Genomic DNA, 20905 nt, shown 5'->3' on the forward strand with positions numbered 1-20905 from the left:
TAGCCATTTTGGTGGTGAAGGAGCAGAAGTAGCTTCGTCTAGCAGAGTTACCTCTTTATAGTCCCTTTGATGCTCAGTTTTATGCATTGGCAAGTTCAACAGTCAAGGTACCATAGTACCTATTAACTGTTATAAAACTGAAGGCATAGAGCAATTAAGCTTTCTATTCTCAAGGCCTTGCTGTGCACATATGATTTTTGTTGTTGTCCCACACCTGTGTTGCAAGGTGACAGCCTGCTTTTGGTCTGAGGTGAAAGACAATGCCTAAACTTTCTTAGCATGTTTCACTCAGCCTGCTGTTCAAAAAAATGCCAGTTTCTCATTATCCACACCTATACTTTACTGTATATTTTCAGGTAGCGATAGACTGTGCATATTTTTCAACATTGAGACCTTAATGGACTGAGTCTAAAGGCTGTTCTCTGGTCCCAATTGTATTATTTTAAGAAACTAAAGCATCACCTTTCATAAGGAGTTATAAAGTTGTAACCTATTCTGTCAATGCGGTTGTTTGTCCTGTTGCAGTGGCTGGGTCAAGTGTGCAGGCTAATGAATCTGCTAAAGCTTGGCGGCAAGAGTGAGATGATAAACCTGTACTCGGGGTACAGCATCTAGAGGGGGAACAAAGAGACACGCTGTTTTACAATGGCTGTCTACTCTGATAAATTCAGTCAGCTCTACACAAATTCAGCTTGTTTTCTTTGATGAGTTACTGCTTCTTGATTGGGACCTCTGGGTGCTACCCCATTACAGATAAGTTTGGTAAAATGTGTTGAATTTTTGTTAGCATGTTCACCCACTAAACAGTGACTGCTGGTATTCTCCAGAATACATCAATGAAAACTGTCTTTCCCACTTAATGATGTATACTTATGCAATTATCTTGTTCCTCTTGCTGAGTGATTACTAGAGTTAAGTGGATTACTATATACCCATGTAATGGTTGAGTTATGATTCTGAACTTGGCACTTTTGGGGGTTTGGATAGGACATGGATTCAGTTTTTCCTGCATTTGTCTTACAACGAGGATTTCTGGCTTTCTGCCTTTCTGTTCCAAACCTTTTCCTCCCAGACTACAATGTCTATGCAGTGTGGTTCCTGTGGTGCTGTCATTGAGCCTCTAGCCTTTTTATTTTACCTTCCAGGTCGGGGCTCTGCAGAAGGACTCTTAAGTCATAGCATGCGCCTTCACAATTATATTTGCCACTATGTGGCATCCCATTCTCCTGGTGAATATTCTCGCATAGCATATTGATTATGTGCACTCATCCTAGTACTTAGACAATATCTCATTAGTCTTTGGGCCTCTGTTTTTTAGTTTTAACTAGCTAAACTCATTGTGACAGTCTTAATAACATATTTTCCCATGTATAACATATTTCCTGTTATTGCACTAGTATGAATCTAACAGCCATGTTAACATAGCTGAATGCCCTTTTTGGCTACAGAAGAAGGGAATGGCTGGACAGACTGTAACAGATTCTTTGTGTAGCCCTGCGGTGTAATCATGAGTAAGACAGAAACTCCTCACCTCCCTGCATGGCTGATCTTGCTAGACTTTGGGCATGGGCATGAGTGGAGAGAAGGGACTGTGTACCTGATACTCTTGCCACACACCTATCCCTGGGTAGGTGGGCAGTGAGGAGAGGGGAGAACCCTGACCTCTCCCCCTGACATATTAGCCAGAAAAGAATATGCTACATTCAGTAATGGGCTCTGGATTAATTACTTCCTTTCATCCTTCCCTCCTCTGCATCCCACTCCCCCATGCTGGGCAAAGGGGGAAGCAAGGAGGGAGCTGTGATTCCTTATAGTCATAATTCTATCCTAGGGCTACTCCTTGCTCTGTGCAGCTGTATGTTGTCCTTATGCAGTTTATTGAGCAGTATCTAGCCCTACTATATTATTACAAACAGAATTGATATTGACTCCTGAAAAGTGGTGGGGTGTTTTGTGTGGGTTTTTTGGAGGGGGGGAGGAGGGGTTGATCTGCATACCTGGTGGAAAATTTTCTATAGAGCAGTTTCCAAAGAGCTAAAATCTCGTGGGATAACTGAGTATTTTTTCAATAGTGAAAATTGTTCAGGACTTGGTTTATATGGTAGCTGGAGGTTATAGTTCTGTTGCAGGAACTTCCTCTCCTGACTCAGTTTATAACTGCAGCTGTACCTAGGACCAGATGGAGTATTTCCTGTTTTCCTCCATCCTTGCTTTAATCTCTTCACTGCCCAGCTGCATTGCACGAAGATCATGTTCCCACCAGCCTCGTTGTGAAGAGGGTCAGTCACAGGACAGCGAATGTAAGACTAGCGGTACCCAGGCAGCACAGGATTAATTAGCAATAGGTCTAGAGGTTTTTAGCAACTGCATCATATAGGTGAACACAATAAAACATTATGAAGTTAACTTTTACTGATAAGATGTCTGAGTATGTGTACTTCTTATCTGTTGGTTTTGTAAAGCTCTGACAAGTTCATGTTGTCCAGTGGGTTTCTCATTCACAAAGGAATATCCTGAAGCAAGAAGTAACTTCCACAGGAGACATTTAATTAGTTGGAATTACGACGCTTAAAATGTAATTCAAATGTATCCCAAGGATATTCTTTTGCAAAGGATAGATTTTAAATTAAAGGGACTTTGCTACTATTTTAAAAACTTCATATATTATTCTGCCACACCTACCCCAGAATTCCTCTTCCTATACTGTAATTAAATGCACTTGAAATGGAGGCATTTATCTCCTGCAATTAAAACAGAACCCTGGAACAGACTAAAGTGTTTGACTCCAGGAAGAAATCAAGTGGCTTTCTTCATCTGTGCATAAGATATCTGAGAGTGGATTAGGACCAAGCATTACAGTTTGAGGAAAGACCATGTGCTTGTTCAGTCATACAGATTTAAAATACAGCTGCAGAATACTATGAATGTGGACCATGCTAACAGCTAGTGTTTGTTATAGTTACAGTTGGATATTGTGTTATGATTTAAACATTGCATCATTATTGATACCTAAAGCATAAAAAATATTTTCATACTTTAGAACTTCGTCACACTTTGTCAGCCTGTTCATCTCAAATTTATAACATAGACTGATAATCTTGCCTCACTCCTCAGACATCATCTGATGTTAAAATATGTAGTGAGGTGTATGACTTCTGTAACTTCTTTGTATAAATATTTACTTAATATAACTTAACTCATTCCTTTATAGGTCAATAGATTCAAAAGGTCTATTTAACATTAGTGTTTTTGTTTGCTATCTGGCACCCTAATAGTTATCACCATTGCCTAGATTACTCACCAACATGAGTAAATTTTACACAATCTGACTCTGAAAAAGGACATTATTTGTGGTATTCACACAATGGGAGCTTAAAGTCACAGGGTTTGTACAGTCAAATCTTGCAAGAACGCGCCCCGCCATAACGCGAAATCGCATATAACGCGATCATAAGTTGGCTCCCCTTTAAGGCCTGATACCAGTGGTCCCCAACAGCATGGCGCCCTCCGGGACATTGATGTGCCCCTGCCTAGTGCCCAGCAGGGGAGAGAAGCTGCGGCCCTGCGCCTGCTGGAGACAGAGAACTCTAGGGCTTTGGGCGCCGGTGCTCTCTGTCCCCAGCAGGCGCGGGGCCCCAGCTTCTCTCCGACTTCAAGAGGAGCTGCGGCTCAGCGCCTGCTGGGGACAAAGAACTCCAGGGCTGCGGGCACCGGTGCTCTCTGTCTCCGGCAAGTGCAGGGCCGTGGCTTCTCTCCGACTTCAAGAGGCTTCTCTTGAAGCCGGAGAGAAGCTGCGGCCCTGCACCTGCCGGAAACAGAGAGCACCGGTGCCTGCAGCCTCGGAGTTCTCTGTCCCCGGCAGGCGCGAGGCCGCGGCTTCTCTCCCCTGCTGGGCCCTAGGCACTAGGCGGCGCACATCAATACACTGCATTGGGGACCACTGACTTAAACTGACCGGCCTGAAACCCCGCTATACCGTGACCCTGCATTTATCGCTATGGAATTTTTTGGACCCCAAACATCGCGTTATAGCGGGGTTTCACTGTATTTTGTACTTAGTAGATTATGTAACCTTGTTTCCTGTAATGATATAACAGTAGTGTAATTAACACAAGCCACACCCCAGTGTCCTACAGTATGTGACACATTGCACTGTGGTATGGAGATTAAATGTAGTAGGAGAGCTCTGAGTTAATATTTATTTGTGTACGTATACAATAGTTACAGGTAACCGTCGATCCACTGGGTCATGGCGTACATGCAAAGGTCTAGTCGGGTGCCCAATGAATCAGCTTATGGCTGACAAGCCCAGGCAAGGAGCAACACAGCTTGTTACAAATTTCATAGCTCCATGTATTGTCTGAGTTGGAGTCCAAGATTACAGCACGCTGCTTGCTTCTTTCTAGCTTTGCTTCCATCCTCTGAATGAAAGCTGCTTTGTTGAGCTGCACCCAGTGCCAGATATTTCCTCCAGATTGAACGGGATTCTGCGCGCACTCTTCCCAGCTTTCTACATTGATGTTGAATGACTTCATACCATTTTTGCACACGTCATGGTCCTGTCATAAAGGGTGCCCAGCTTTCTAGGGCCATCTTGCATCTTCCTTACAAAATGTTCTTGGGGATATGATCTCCTCCCATTCTCCTGACATGACCAAGCCACCGTGACTACTACTTCTTGGTAATAGTTTTTAAGTGTTAGTCCTACATGCTGCAGCACCTCTGTGTTTGGTTTTTTGTCTTCCCACTTTATTATCAGGCATCTCATATGGAAACTGTTAAGTCTCCTGACATGCCTATATATATTTATATAAATATATAATAGTTAACTATGTGATATAATATACTGAGTTTCTTTAAACTGTGCAACTTAGTTTTGTGCTACTGTTTGTGTACACTGTGTACATTTGTTTACTCAGGGGCAGTAAACAAAACCTGTATCATAGAGTCCTGGAAAGTGAGAACCTTATCATCTGTGTTCCCCGGCTGTCTATTTTTTAGTGTGTATTACAACAGCAGTGTTCAGAGATCATGTCCTGGGACTCTGTTATTATCTTAGCAAAACAGATCTCATACTAAATTCCCTTCTGAAATTTTAATACACTGGGACAGCTACCTTGTACATCTTTTTCAAAACAACCAGCCAGAAGTACTAGTTTGATGCATTTTAAAAGGCTTTATTCAGCATACAGAACATTATTACCTCTCAGTTAAACAGAATATAGAACTATTACACCTTGGCAGCTTCATCAACTATTCTGGGCCCTTGTTTAGCCATCACGAATTAAAGACGCACAGAAACTGTTGCTATAACAAGAAACCTCTTGAGAACACATCCAGTCTCCTGGCTCTGATTATTTCTGGGCTTTCTAATCATTGGATTTTACATTTTATTTCTTTAAGAAGTTTGTTAATAAAAATGAAGCTGGCCCTTTAAATTAGTTTGTATATCCCCTACCCCAAATTAGTTAATATCCTCAGCAGCTATCCTCCATCATTTTTGTTTTAAACTTTTGCTCATATATAGAACCTTAAGCGGATACAAAATTTGTATCTACATCCATCCGCCATACGCAAAAATGGTCTGCAGATATAAAGCAGGTCTCTGCAGATTTGCAGATATGGTTTAGGTGTCAAAACTTCAGAAAAACAAGGGAAGGAGGTATATGTTGTCATACGTATGTTTTATTCTGGATAATTAAGGATATAAGTTGCAAGTGAAGGTGTTAATTCCTGGCTTGTTTAGAAATGGAATATTGCATATTGTTACTTGTTTTTCCTTTGCAATTCCTTTAGTGACATTTTCAGAGTTTTCTAATTCCTGGGATAAAGCTGTAAATTAGATAATTTTAGTTCTGTTTCCAGCTGACCTTGCTTCTTCAGTAAGAGAACAGTTTAATGAATAACTTGTACTTTCAAGACTCTTATTTTACCTTGCAACTGTGCTGCTGGATAGATATATAAACTGTGATGATAGGGTACTGTGCACACTTCAGTGAAACCTATGCAGTTATTCTTTATCAGGCCTGTTATTTAAAAAAACAACACAAAAAAGAGCTTTTGTCAAGAGTAACTGCAGATTCCCAATAAGGTCTCAGTACTGCATATAAGCAATAAACTAAAGATGTGTATTATTTCTCAAACTATACCAGACTGACAATTTGGATTCTTTCCAGATGAGTCCTACGTGGTGAGTTTTTTTCCTGCTTCTGAGAACTGACACACTATTTCCATATAACCGTACGACCCAGGAACATATCTCTGGAATCACTTTCTCAAGGGAGGGATATCCTTCAAGAATATCACTTCGATTCTTAACAGAATTTCCTTTTTATATCAACATCAAAATATGCAGACCTTCATTTTATACAGAACCTGTATACATCCTAAAAAGTCCAGGTGAAATGAATGTTCGCTAAAGTGTTCCTGTTTTAGGTATTTGTCTATATTTTCAGAGCAACACTCTATCCGCAGATTCTAGTGAACGATTGAAACAGAAATAGCCTCAATGTTAGACACTGCATTCCCTATCTCCCGTCCATGTGTTGCTCAGGAATGGTTTTTATTATATATATTTTTTGTTTTGTTTTAAATAAAACTTTTCCAAAACTCAGTAGTCAGTTATAAATTATTATTTGGGCTTCAAAAACAGTTGTACACTGATGGTTGGAACCTTCTCCTTCTACAGTCTTTTTTGACTTTAGCTGTGTGATGGGATATTCACCCCACATTATCCCTGAAACGGTTAATATAGATTGAGAAGGAGACTAATAAATCCAACAGGCACAGCTGAGGGGAATCAAGTGGCTAAGTAATCCCCTGCCTCAGGCTGGGTTTATAAAGACAGGCCATTGGCAGCAATGGGGACTGCTGGGAAATAGACTGCAGTTACTCCCTAGAAGGAAGGAGTTGTGAGGCTGGTGAACCCAGGGAAGCAGGGAGAGCTAGAAGGTAAGGAAAGGCAGTAAGGTCTAGAAGGGAACAGACCTTGGCTGCTGAAAAGAGGGTCTCTCAGCTGGAAGCCAGAGTAGAGGGCAGGCCTGGGTTCCCATGCCACCCACAGAGGAAGTGGCCCCAACAGGCAGTGAATGAGAAGGCTGCCTAAGACTGAGGAAGAAAGATTGATGCCCTGGAAGGGAAAAAAGCATATAGCGACCTGGCTGGAGGACCAAGTCACAAAGAGGAGGCAGCAGTGCCCAGAGCAAGAGAAGTGCTGGAGAGAGAGCGAGAGGACAGCAGGAGGGAGAGACCATAAGGAAAAGCATTGGATCTGGAGAGAGCTATTCCCCAGAATGACCAGGAGGAAGCACCACCTGTGATGAGTGAGTACCCCCTATGACAGGCTGGTACAGAAGAAGCTTCTAATAGATGACTATGCATTTAAATTACTAGATAAATCGGATATTTTCCATGACTCACGAATTGTTTTACTCATCAGGCTTCATCTGAAATGCAGAATATTTACAAAGTGTTCTCTAAGTAGAGGATTTTCCTGCTTCTGTCTGTTCTCTCTTTCCTTATCCATCTTGAAGATGAAATATCTTTCTCTTTACTGAAGGCTACAGCATGTTGACAATTGAGTGAAAATGCATCTAAGTATACACAGATTTGTTTCTGAATTTGTGACATAGATACTCCGTAGTATTCTGTTCTCCAAGTATGATTGTAAATAATAGTTCATGCCTACTGGCTTATGTAATAGTTCATGTGAAAGAGATGTTTCTCAGTATTATGTAATGTGTGCATGTGTGTTTTGTATGAAAAAGCTATGTTTTACAAAACATATACCTCTTTACAAACAAAATTCAGTGTCTTACAAAAGCAGTGGAAGATAAAACTGAATATTATTATAACCTGGAGATCCTAAACAGTGGATTTTGAGTGGGAGTTCTGTTGGGGGAGAAGATATTTGTAGATATTTGTGTTTGTTTTTGTATTTGTAGAGGCTGGTAGGGGCAGTGTGCTGGGAGAGAAGCTGAGTCCTGATTCTGGGGTGGGGCTTCTCTGACTAGGGGTTCTATAAAGGTAGCCAGACAGTCAGGCAGTGCCACAGACAGCTGTAGTGGCATAGGAGCCAGCAAACAGAGCTGTAAACAGGGGAGTTTGAGTGGGAGTTTGCAAGGGCAGTTTGGGTGGAAGACTAAAAGAGGCAGGCAGGGGAACAAACAGGCTAGTAAAGGGAGTGCATGGTGTTCTGCAGTGTTTTGGTGCTTGTTGTGGGTTTGATTTGCTGTGGGTTGTGATGTTTGGGTTTTTTTTGTGTTTCCTGGACTAACAGGACGTAGGTGGGAAGGCTGTGACAGAGGCAGCAGTTGTAGTGACCCAAGCAGTGGAAGATACAATGAAGATAACTGGACGTAGAAGCTGCGGTGTGTACATGATCCTGGAGGGGGTACCTGAAAAGAGTGTCGTCTACATGAAGTGCCGCCTGATAGAGCTGGTTGAGTTTAGAAAGGGGTTCGAGCAGATGATGGAGCAAAGACATGAGGAGACTGTTGGGAAAAGCTCAGATATGCAGTGGAAGCAGGACCGAAGAACTCTTAAGGGGAGACTGCTTGGTGAAGACAGTGGAAGCATGTGACTAAGAGAACCAGGCAGAGGAAAAGATGGGTTATTGAAGAAGAAATAGAGTTCAGGAACAGGTTTGAGGAGTTGGAAAATGAAGAAGGGGCACAGCAGGTGGTCACTGAAGGTGAGAGGGCAAGGAAGAAGAGAAGAGCAATGAGTCCTATAGGAAGAAGGGAAAAGTCGATGGAGATAACGCCAGATATGAGCCCCAGGAGGATATGGGATGGGTTGCAGAGGATTGCAAGAGAGAATAGGAATCGAGAGGACTTGCAGCCAGAGGGAACAGGGGATAGACTGGAGAATCGCACTATCACCAGGAAAAGGTAGGTCTACATAATCGGGGACTCCTTACTGAGAGAAATAGGCAGGCCTGAAACCAGAGCTGACCCAAAGAACAGAAGGGTGTGCTGTCTACTGGGTGCAAAGATACGAGATGTGGACCTGAGGCTGAAGAGGATCTTAACGGGAGCGGGAAAGAATCCACTGATTATCCTTCATGTGGGAACAAATAATATGGTTAGATTCTTGCTGGAACATATCAAGGGAGACTATGCAAGGCTCAGGAAGACACGTAAGGAAATCTAGGCTCAGGTGATCTTCAATGGGATTCTGCCCATTCCTAGAGAAGGGCAACAAAGGTGTGACAAGATTATGATGCTCAACAGATGGCTCAGGCAGTGGTGCTATAAGGAGGGCTTTGGGATGTATGGCCACTGGGAGGCATTCTTGGAGAGAGGACTGTTCTCTCGGGAGGGACTTCACCTGAGTCGGGCAGGAAATAGACTTCTAGGATGGAAGCTGACAGAACTGATTAAGAGAGCTTTAAACTAGGAATTTGGGGGAGCTGGCTGGGAGATGTCCAGGTAATCTCCACGCTGGTTTTTAACATTGAGAGTGAAGAAAATGAAGTAAGAAAGGATACAGCCATGGGTAGGAGAATGGACATAAGGAGGAAGGGTAGTGTACATACCAGTCTAATAGGTGATACTGGAGGTAGAATGTCAATGCCTAATCAGGTAAAGAATGTGAGCAAAGCCAAGCAGAAAAAATTAAGATGCTTGTACACTAATGCGAGGAGCCTAGGTAACAAAATGGAGGACTAGAGCTACTGGTGCAGTGAAACCAGATATTATAGGGATAACAGAAACATGGTGGAATAGTAGTCATGACTAGAGTACAGATATTGAAGGGTATGTGTTGTTTAGGAAAGACAGAAATAAAGGCAAAGGTGGTGGAGTAGCATTGTATATCAATGACGAGGTAGACTGTAAAGACATTAGAAGTGATGGAATGGAAGTGTCTGTCTGGGCAAAAATCAAAGCCTCCCTTAGGATAGTGCTTGGGGTGTGCTATAGACCACCAGGATCTGATTTGGATATGGATAGAGCCCTCTATAATATTTTTAATGAAGTAAATACTAATGGGAATTGTGTGATCATGGGAGACTTTAACTTCCCAGATATAGACTGGAGGACAAGTGCTAGTAATAATAATAGGGCTCAGATTTTCCTGGAAGTGGTAGCTGATGAATTCCTTCACCAAGTAGTTGCTGAACCAACAAGAGGAGATGCCATTTTAGATTTGGTTTTGGTGAGTAGTGAGGACCTCATAGAAGAAATGATTATAGGGGCCAACCTCGGTTTGAGCGATCATGAGCTAATTAAGTTCAAACTAAATGGAAGGATAAACAAAAAATAGATCTGTGACTAGGGTTTTTGATTTCAAAAGGGATAACTTAAAAAAATTAAGGAAATTAGTTAGAGAAGTGGATTGGACTGAAGAACTTGTGGATCTAAAGGCGGAGGAGGCCAGGAATTACTTCAAGTCAAAGTTGCAGAAACTATCAGAAGCCTGCATCCCAAGAAAGGGGAAAAAATTCATAGGCAGGAGTTGTAGATGAAGCTGGATGAGCAGGCATCTCAGAGGGGTGATTAAGAAAAAGCAGAAAGCCTACAAGGAATGGAAGATGGAAGTGATCAGCAAGGAAAGCTACCTTATTGAGATCAGAACATATAGAGATAGGCCAAAAGCCATGTAGGGTTGGACCTTGCAAAGGGAATTAAAGCCAATAGTAAAAGGTTCTATAACCATATAAATAAGAAGAAAACAAAGAAGGAAGAAGTGGGACTGCTAAACACTGAGGATGGAGTAGAGATTAAGGATAATCTAGGCATGGCCCAATATCTAAACAAATATTTTGCCTCAGTCTTTAATGAGGAGTTTAGGAATAATGGTAGGGTGACAAATGGGAATGAGGATATAAAAGTAAATATTATCCCATTCGAGGTAGAAGTCAAACTCATACAGCTTAATGGGACTAAATTGGGGGGCCCAGATAATCTTCATCCAAGAATATTAAAAGAAGTGGCACATAAAATTGCAAGCCCATTAGCAAGAATTTTTAATCTGTAAACTCAGGGGTTGTACCGTATTACTGGAGAATTACTAACATAGTTCCTATTTTTAAGAAAGGGGAAAAAAAGTGATCCGGGTAACTACAAGCCTGTTAGTTTGACTTCTGTAGTGTGCAAGGTCTTGGAAAAATTTTTGAAGGAGAAAGTAGTTCAGGACATTGAGCTCAAGGGTAATTGGGACAAATTACAACATGGTTTTACAAATGATAGTTCATGCCAAACCAACCTGATCTCTTTCTTTGAGAAGGTAACAGATTTTTTAGACAAAAGAAATTCAGTGTATCTAATTTTCCTCGATTTCAGTAAGGCATTTGATACAGCTCCGCATGGGGAATTATTAGCTAAATTGGAAAAGTTGGGGATCAATATGAAAATTGAAAGGTGGATAAGGAACTGGTTAAAGGGGAGACTACAACAGATCATACTGAAAGATGAACTGTCAGGTTGGAGGGAGGTTACTAATGGAGTTCCTCGGGGATTGGTTTTGGGACCAATCTTATTTAATCTTTTTATTACTGACCTTGGCACGAAAAGTGAGAGTGTGCTAATAAAGTTTGCGGATGACACAAAGCTGGGAGGTATTGCCAATACAAAGAAGGACTTGGATATCATACAAGAAGTTCTGGATGACCTTGTAAACTGGAGTAAAGGTAATAGGATGAAATTTAATAGTGAAAAGTGCAAGGTCATGCATTTAGGGAGTAATTACAAGAATTTTGGTTATAAGCTGGGTGGATGCATCAGTTGGAAGTAACAGAGGAGGAGAAGGACCTTGGAGTGTTGGTTGATCACAGGATGACTATGAGCTGCCAATGTGATATGGCCGTCAAAAAAGCTAATGTGGTCTTGGGATGCATCAGCTGAGGTATTTCCAGTAGAGATAAGGAGGTGTTAGTACCATTATACAAGGCACTATTGAGACGTCATCTGGAATACTGTGTGCAGTTCTGGTCTCCCATGTTTAAGAAGGATGAATTCAAACTGGAACAGGTACAGAGAAGGGCTACTAGGATGATCCGAGGAATGGAAAACCTGTTTTATGAATGGAGACTCAAAGACCTCGGTTTGTTTAGCCTAACCAAAAGAAGGCTGAGGGGAGATAGGATTGCCCTTTATAAATGCATCTGGGGACAAATACCAGGGAGGGAGAGGAATTCATTAAGATCAGTACCAGTGTGAACACAAGAACAAATGGATATAAACTGGCCATCAGGAAGTTTAGACTTGAAATTAGATGAATGTTTCTAACCATCGGAGGAGTGAAGTTCTGGAACAATCTGCCATGTTAGATGGGGTGGGATCTGAGTTACTACAGAGAATTCTTTCCTGGGTGTCTGGCTGGTGAGTGTTACTCACATGCTCAGAGTTTAGCTGATCGCCATATTTGGGGTCGGGAAGGAATTTCCCCTCAGGGCAGATTGGCAAAGGCCCGGGTTTTTTTTGCCTTCCTCTGTGGCGTTGGGCACAGGTCCCTTGCTGGAGGATTCTCTGCACCTTGAAATCATTAAACCATGATTTAAGGACTTCAGTGGCTCAGATATAGGTAAAGGGTTTGTTACAGGAGTGAGTGGGTGAGATTCTGTGGCCTGCGTTATGCAGGAGGTCAGATTAATGATTATAATGGTCCTTTCTGACCTTAAAGTCTATGATTCTATGACTCTAACATTTTAAAGGTTTCAATTTCTATTCTAGTTTTAACTGGAAAAAAACATTCCATGATTTAAAAACTCTCCATTCCTTCTTTAACAGGGTGGCAAAGCTGTGTTCTGTTTGATAAAGAGCCATGGTACATGAGCACAATTTTTCTTAAATTTTTAAAATTTTAAATTCTAAAAACCAAAGCAATAAATCATAGGAATTAATATTTCAGGGAGCTAAATTTTGTTAGTCTGGCTCCAGGCCAGAAGGATTGCTCTGTCACAAAAAGATTGCCATGCCAGAGTTAATCCATTTTTTCTGGGTTTTGATTCACTTTGAAATGGAGATATATGAGAGAGGATTCAGATTTCACTTTTATTTAACACTGAGGTTTTAATAACAGCAGTTGCATACCTAATTTCCTACATATCACACTGTTGAATTTACCTCTTCAAATTTATTCCTGTCAGAGTGAATATAGTGTGCTTTGATTTGTGTAAAATAAGTGCTGTTTTTATTACCTAAGGCAGTGATCCCCAACTTTTCAGTGTGGCGAGCACCAGATGACTAGCTGCTGAAATGCCGCCAAGGAGCGTGGCTGCCGGACAAGCAGCCGCCAAAATGCCGCTGAGAAGCGGCAATGCCCAGAAGCGCCGCCGCCAAAATGCCGCTGAGAAGCGGCAATGCCCAGAAGCGCCGCCGCCGAGAAGCAGTGTCATCAAGAGGCATTGTTGCCGAAATGCCACCGAGAAGCAGTGCCATCAAGAGGCATCGCCGCTGAAATCCAGCAGCATTTCTGCGGCAACGCTTTTTGGCATCGCCTTTTCTCGGTGGCATTTCGGCGGATGCTTGTCCAGTGGCTGCGTTCCTCGGTGGCGTGGCATTCCCTTGGCAGTAGGCACCGCTTTGGGGACCACTGACCTAAGGGCTAACCACCAGTTGGAGTCATACTAAAACATCAAAGCCACTGTGCTGAAAATTATTTTTAAAAATGTTGATATCTCTTCTGCTTTGGAGGAACATGGACTATTTTCTAACCACTTAAGAATGCTTATGGTCTTTCTGACTGCTTGTAGTGGAATTCTTTATCTACTGTTTGTTTGGGTATATTAAAAGGACTGCCAACCCCTGGCATGAAGTGCAAAAATAGTACATGACAGGAGCAAAAGGCACAATTGTGAAAGACTGAATGTGTGAAGGCACAAGAGAATCTAAACTATGTGGAGTACTTCAGAAACTGTACCTGTAGCTGTGCTGAGAACAAGCACTGGACATTCTTATAAGTATTTTTCTTGGCTACTCTTTTATTACATTAGAGTCAGGGCCAACTCCAGGCACCAGCAAACCAAATAGGTGCTTGGGGTGGCACATTTTCAGGGGCTGCATTCCAGCCAGCCTATTTATTTATTTATTTATTTATTGTGCTTGTGGCGACAAAAGCCTAGAGCCAGCCCTGGCAGCAGCAGTGTATCCTGCCTGGGAGGCGCCCTGGGGCCGCTGTGGTTTGCGTCGGGGAGCAGCGCCCGCATCTTGTGTCTGGACCGGGCCGGCTCAGAATGGGGGACACTTGGGCTGGGGACTGGCCTGCAGGGCGCACGGAGCCACCTGTAGGTGCCACAGGGTGGCCGCGCCGCAGCTGGGGCTGGGCGAAGCGGCCAGAGCCACCCAGGGACTGCGACAGGATGGCCAGGAGCAGCAGCAGGGCCATAGTGGGGACCAGTGCCTGGGAAACTGCTGTGTGGCGCCCATGTCCTGCTCTCCGGGCTCCACTTCCTCTGGGGCTGCCCTGCCCTGGCTCCTCAGCCCTCTTCCAGGTGGTCCCCCCGGTCTGCCGTCCTGGGTTCCGGCCGGTCCTGGAGGCGGGAGTCCCGGCTGGAGGGACCCTGGGCTGAAGTGCGGCCTGGAAGCCCCACTGCTTACCCTGACCCTGCCAGCGCCAGACTGGCTGGAGGCGAGGCGGGAACGGACGGAGTCAGCACTGTTGCGGGGAGCCCAGGGCGAGGCAGCAGGGAGTGCGGGTGGGGTGGGGGGGAGAGCCCAGAGTTTGGGCGGCATGAGGTGCAGGTGGGAGGGAGAACCCCGTGCTGGGGCAGCAGAGGGATGCAGGGGGAGCCCAGGGCTGGGGTCGGGGGGCAGCCAACATTTTTTTTGCTTGGGGTGGCAAAAAACCTAGAGCCGGTCCTGATTAGCGTGAATAGAATTTTGGGAGTAATTTTAAGATAATTTAGATTGAAGAGGAAACCAGTCTTGCATGACTGGGAATACTTTCAAATTAACTTGTCCATAGACAACCTTTACTGAAAAATGCTGCTCAGAAAAGAGAGAGAATCTAGAAATGTTGACGTTATTTATGTTTTTAAATTAGTTTAAAACAGAAAACTGAGAAGGAGCATCTGGTAGTCAATCATTAGTTTAGAGTACAAAGCCATAAACGAGATATGTGTTTCCTATTTCATTATTTTCAATAGACTTTAAATTGTTTTTAATGTAGTCAGACCTTTTATTTAATAAAATGCTAACAATATGCACATTTAAGTAGACTCACTTTTCATCACCTTTGTGTACTTCAGCTTTATTCATATTATCACCGTTTAGGATCTTGAACTAAACGTTACCAAAATTTACACACCCAGTGAAACCTGAGCAATTTCATTGCTTTCAGTTTAACTATTTCTTGCATATTTGAACCTGAGTTTTTAAAACATCTTTTTTAGGTATTTTACTCTGCATTTTCTTGGTGGTCTAGTGGTATTGGTGTGAAGCTGGTAAATTGTGTACCCTATTAAATGATGAGTTTGCTGCCATGATCACAGTCATCTGCTGGTTACTTGGCTCCTATGGAGCCCTAATGGGTTATTCTGATAAGAGTGCTTGTCTCTATTGCTCTTTTGACAAAAGTTTCAATAAATCATTCAAAGCATTTTAAGGCTGATTTACATTAACCAGTAGTTGCTTAGAAGTTGTATTGCATGGACCAGAATCGGTACAGCAGGCTTGACATCTATCATGAGCTAAAATTTATCATTACATCAGTAGAACACAAAGACAGTATGACAATAAGATATGTCCTATTGGCAGCAACAAATTATTTAAGGTGTTTCTAAAAGAATTAGAGACTGAAAACTCTCAGAGAAAATTTATCTTTGGTTAAATGTAAGCAAAATATGCTTTTACGGTGGTCTATGATCTATCAAAGAAAATCCTGATCTAAACTTAACATTTCACAGGCCTTTTTTTCTTGCTCCCTTTCAATTGGAGCCAGAGCTGGTTGAGAATTTTTCATTGTTTTTTCAGCTGAGAAGTGTGGTTTCTGCAAAATCAACATTTTTCCCATGGAATTTGCTTGAAATTAGTCTTTACTTTGTATCTGAGAAAACTGAATAAAACATTTCAGTGTAACATTGATCTGTGTTTACGTAAGCTGTTGTGTGTCTCAGATATATTCATTCTCCACTATGGGCTGTGCTACCTGCCTGGACCATGTCTCCCAGGATACACAATGATCTTCCCCTCTTATTGATCTCTATAATGTATCTTGGGAGACTTTTTAGTCCCTCTCTTACCTCATGAGAATATCCTTTGCTAGCATGTGGGATCACAAAATAGGAAGCTATAACGTGTTCAGGAAAGCAGAATTTTTCATATTTATGTAAGTAGATTGGAAGTGTCATCAGTAATCTTCTAAGTTTGCTGGTAGTGTTCATCATACGATTCTCTGTATTTTAAAATATTTTAATATCACATCGGAAATGGAGTTGAGTTGATTTGAAATAGTGGCTGCTGTTTTGAACAGACAGCGCAATGACACTGTGGAAATGGCACATTTATACTCAACAATAGATCTGCTTCCCGTGTGTGATCCAAGTTGTACCTTCTTTCTGTACTGACAAAAATAGAAAGTTTAATATTTTTACTTCTGTTACAGATATACAGAAGAATGAGACCAATTGTTTTGCCTCTTGCATCAACAGAATTGTTAACTAATCTTTATTTGCAGAATTCTCATTACTGGGGTGATGCAGGAGCCAGAAAGAACAGCTTGACCTTCAGATGGCAGGTTGAGTTTGCAGCTGGCATTTAGGGAAGAAAACCTGTATTTTTCTGAGCAAATGTTGTATGTAAGCTATTGATACAGTATACATGGAACTCTGTAATGTCCTCTTAAGATATGTGTACACTGCAATTAAAAACCCATAGCTGACTTGGGCTAAGGGGGTTGGGCTAAAGCAGGGGTCTCAAACTCAAATGACCACGAGGGCCACATGAGGACTAATACATTGGTCCAAGGGCCGCATTACTGACACCCCCACCCTCGGCCCTGCCCCCATTCCACCCCTTCCATGCAGCCCTGCCCCGCCTTTTCCCACCCTTCCCTGCTCTATTCCAACCCCTTCCCCAAAATCCCCACCCCAACTCCGCCCCCTCCCTGCCCCCAGCGGGTTCAGGAGGGGTGTGGGGTGTGGCAGGGGCTCAGGGCAGGGAGTTGGGGTGTGGGGTGCAGGAGGGATGAGGGGTGCGTCAGGGGGTCAGGGCAGGGGGTTGAGGTGCAGGAGGGGTACAGCAAGGGGTCAGGGCAGAGGATCGGGATGCAGGAGGGGTGTGGCAAGGGGCTCAGGGCAGTGGCTTGGGGTGCAGGATGGGTGCGAGGTGCGACAGGGGGCTCAGGGCAGGGGGTCGGGTGCAGGGTACGGCAGGTGGCTCAAGGAAGGGGGTTGGGGTGCAGTAGGTGGCTCAGGGCAGGGGGTCAGGGTGCAGGCTATGGCAGGGGGTTGGGGTGCGGCAGGGGGCTCAGGGCAGTGGGTTGGGGTGCAGGAAGGGTGTGGCAGGGGGGTCGGGGTGCAGGGTGTGGCGAGGGGCTCAGGGCAAGGGGTTCGACTGCAAGAGGGGTTTGAGGGGCGAGCTTTGGCCCAGTGCGCACCGGGGGCAGGGCAGGCTTCCTGCCCTGCCTGCCTGCCCTGCCCCAGTGCCACTTCAGGAAGCAGCTGAAACGTGGGGGAGCAGGGGCACAGGGGTGTGTTTTGTTGCTGTTGCTTCAGGCACCACCCCCAGCATCTCCCGTCAGCCGGGAACGGGGAACCGCGGCCAATGGGAGCTGCTGGGGGCGGTGCCTGAAGCAACAGCCACACACACCCCTGTGCCTCTCTTCCCCCAGGTTCTGTCCACTTCCTGGCGCGGGGGCAGGGCGGGCAGGCAGGCAGGGAGCCTGCCCTGCCCTGCCCTCGGTACGTGTCGGGCCGGAGCCACTCTAGGTAAACGCTGGGGGAGTGTAGGGGGGCAACAAGGAGCTCGCGGGCCGCAGAAAATAACCTCGTGGGCTGCATCTGTGAGACCCCTGGGCTAAAAGATCTGTTTCACTGCACTCCTAGACTGCCGGGCCTGGGCTACAGCACAAGCTCTTCCCACCCCCACCTCCCGCTCACCTTTCAGGAACCTAGAGCCCAGCCAAAGCTCTGAAGTCTACACTGAAATGAAACAGCCAGTCATGGATTAATTGCTGTGTAGACAGATCCCTACAGATGCCAAACCTGTGAAAAAAACCACAGACGTTGGGCTTGTTTTTGGCTTAATCAGCTTGTGAGTGGCTTGTAGCTTGTTGCTTGTTATAGCTTGTTGCTTCTTTTTTTGATCGGCTCCGAGCAAGTGGAGGCAAGCAGGGGCAAGGGAAAGGAGAGAGTCAGGGGTGCACAACTGGCCCACCAGAGTCACAGAATGCATGCTGGGGGTATGTAGTCACATAGAGTGTTGGGGTTCTTAGGGATTGGCTTGTTTTGACCTTGTTTTGAAATGGGATTAGCTTGATTTTTGGCTTATTGTGAAAATCGGGGTGCTTATTTACTACGTGAAAGTTGGCAGCTGTGTCCTGCAGTTACTTTTCAGGAGATAACGTATAGATGCCCCACATATCAACCACGAGGGTGAAGGAGAAGTAGACAGTAGCAGTGAAGATTTTTGTGTGGAGAGTGGTAAAAACAGAGAGCTCCTCTCTTCCAGAAGCTTCCTCCTCTTATGTGGAGGAGACGCGAGGATTAAAAAAAATAAATTGAAAGGAGACAGAGGAAGAAATTTGTGTTCAATTTTCATTTTGTTTTTGTTTTATATGATTATTTTAAAACAACTTTTCCCAGTGTTCTGTGGGAGATATTTGGCTATGAAAAAACCTTTTGATCCACGTACATTTTTTGTAATCTAATCTAGGTTTTTACTGTGTACTGTACCCATATTGTATCATCTGAATCCATCTCCTTGCCATTTGGAAAGAAAAAACTGTTATGAGCTCTATGCAGGAATTAGTGGGTGAACCTATGGTTGACATTTATGCAGTAAGTCAAACTAAATGATCACAATATTTCCTTCTGGCCTAAAAACCTGTGAATCTATGAAAATTAGGGGTATTGGCAGCTTTTCCTAAAGTTATGTGCAGTATGCTGCTATTTTGGTCCCCTCCCCTACTTTCTGACAGACTTCTTGGAGAAGAAAGTATCAGAGGGGTAGCCGTGTTAGTCTGGATCTGTAAAAGCAGCAAAGAATCCTGTGGCACCTTATAGACTAACAGACGTTTTGGAGCATGAGCTTCCGTGGGTGAATACCCACTTCGTCAGATGCATGTAGTCATGCATCTGACGAAGTGGGTATTCACCCACGAAAGCTCATGCTCCAAAACGTCTGTTAGTCTATAAGGTGCCACAGGATTCTTTGCTGCTTTTGGAGAAGAAAAGAGTTCTAAACTTACACACTGTCAACTTCAAATCTTGAGTTCTCATTCCATTGGTTGACTTGTCTCTGTAATTCTGGAAATCCCTCCCCCCGTTTTTTTTTAAAGACTCCTTACGGTTGGTTGGTTAGTTGGTTGTCAGTCGTTTTTTGGGTTTTTATTATGGGTTTGAGTCATGTGAATCAAGCTACCTAACTCTTTTATTTTCATAAGTTTTTGTTTCTCTGTGTGTATATATAAATACTATTGAAAAAGGAACAAATCAAACATTCTAATAGCTAAAATGCACTTTAAAAAAGAAAGCAAAAAGACATACCTTAATTACCATGTATACCAACCAAGAGAAATCAACAACCAACCATGACATATTCTTAATGTGGTAGAGAACATACTGTAATAACATAAAGGAGAGGAAAGAATACAACTTAAATATTGTTTTTAAGACAAAATCCTCCTGTTACCTTAGTTACACTACACTATTACCTCTGTTTTATGTAATAACTTAATTGGGGCAGCCTGAGCTGCAACAGTCTTGAGGTACGGAAATGCAAATGTTCAGTAGCAGCCAACTGTATCATAAACAAGAATGAAGCCAGGCAGATTGGCAGGGGAAAATAGAGGATTTTGAAAAGGAAATCAAAGAAAGTCTTCAGTTACATGACACAAGTTCGACCACATAAAGTAACCAATACTAATCTATGAACTGAATGCTGAATTACATGCATTTAACGATGGTATTCATATAGCACATAAATGGTTGGCAACATTAAGAAAATATTTGGCAGTTTGGGAGGAGAAACATCATGCAGGGTAAAATCACATCTTGATCAAGTAACGATTCTGCTCAGCTCATGAAAATGGAAAAACATAGTAATTTTACAGACATGACTATCCAAGTAAACAGATATTAAGTAAATTGTCCTTTCTGTCAGTGAAACTCAATGGTCTCCTTTTGATTCTGTTTGTGACTACCCTTTTCTTCAGCAGTCTCCTGTCTCACACGCAGAAGGCCATATCCTATAGCCCCCATATCTCCTCACCATTTTCCCGTTTTCCAGATCACTGGAATATATATTTAACACTAGTCCAGACCAGAACTTTGACCATTTATTCCTGCTTTTTTTCTGTCTCTTGACAGTTACTAATCTCATGTCATTGCTGTCTTTCTCACCCCATAACTACTTAGTTTTCCATAATCATAAGACTTGAAGGGACCTTGAGAGGCCATCTAGTCCAGTCCCCTGCACTAGTAGCAGGACTAAGTATTACCTGAATCATCCCTGACAGATGTTTGTCTCACCTGCTCATAAAAATCTCCAATGATGGAAGCAACAGAGAGTCCTGTGGCACCTTTAAGAGTAACAGATGTATTGGAGCATAAGCTTTCGTGGGTGAATGCATCATGACATGCATCTGACGAAGTGAGTATTCACCCATGAAAGCTTATGCTCCAATACATCTGTTAGTCTTAAAGGTGCCACAGAACTCTCTGTTGGTTTTTGCAGACCCAGACTAACACGGCTACCCCTCTGATACTTGACTCCAAACAGCCTCCCTAGGCAATTTATTCCAG

The 20905-nt window shown here is 43.3% G+C and overlaps 1 protein-coding gene across 8 annotated transcripts in view; it reads left to right on the forward strand.

Moving 5' to 3' along the window:
• Positions 1–20905, forward strand: part of MPP7 (MAGUK p55 scaffold protein 7) — a 441047-nt gene that overhangs the window by 293433 nt on the left and 126709 nt on the right. The window lies entirely within an intron of this gene.

Source organism: Gopherus flavomarginatus, chromosome 2 (genome assembly GCF_025201925.1).
Source record: "Gopherus flavomarginatus isolate rGopFla2 chromosome 2, rGopFla2.mat.asm, whole genome shotgun sequence".
Classification (NCBI taxonomy): Eukaryota; Metazoa; Chordata; order Testudines; family Testudinidae; genus Gopherus; species Gopherus flavomarginatus.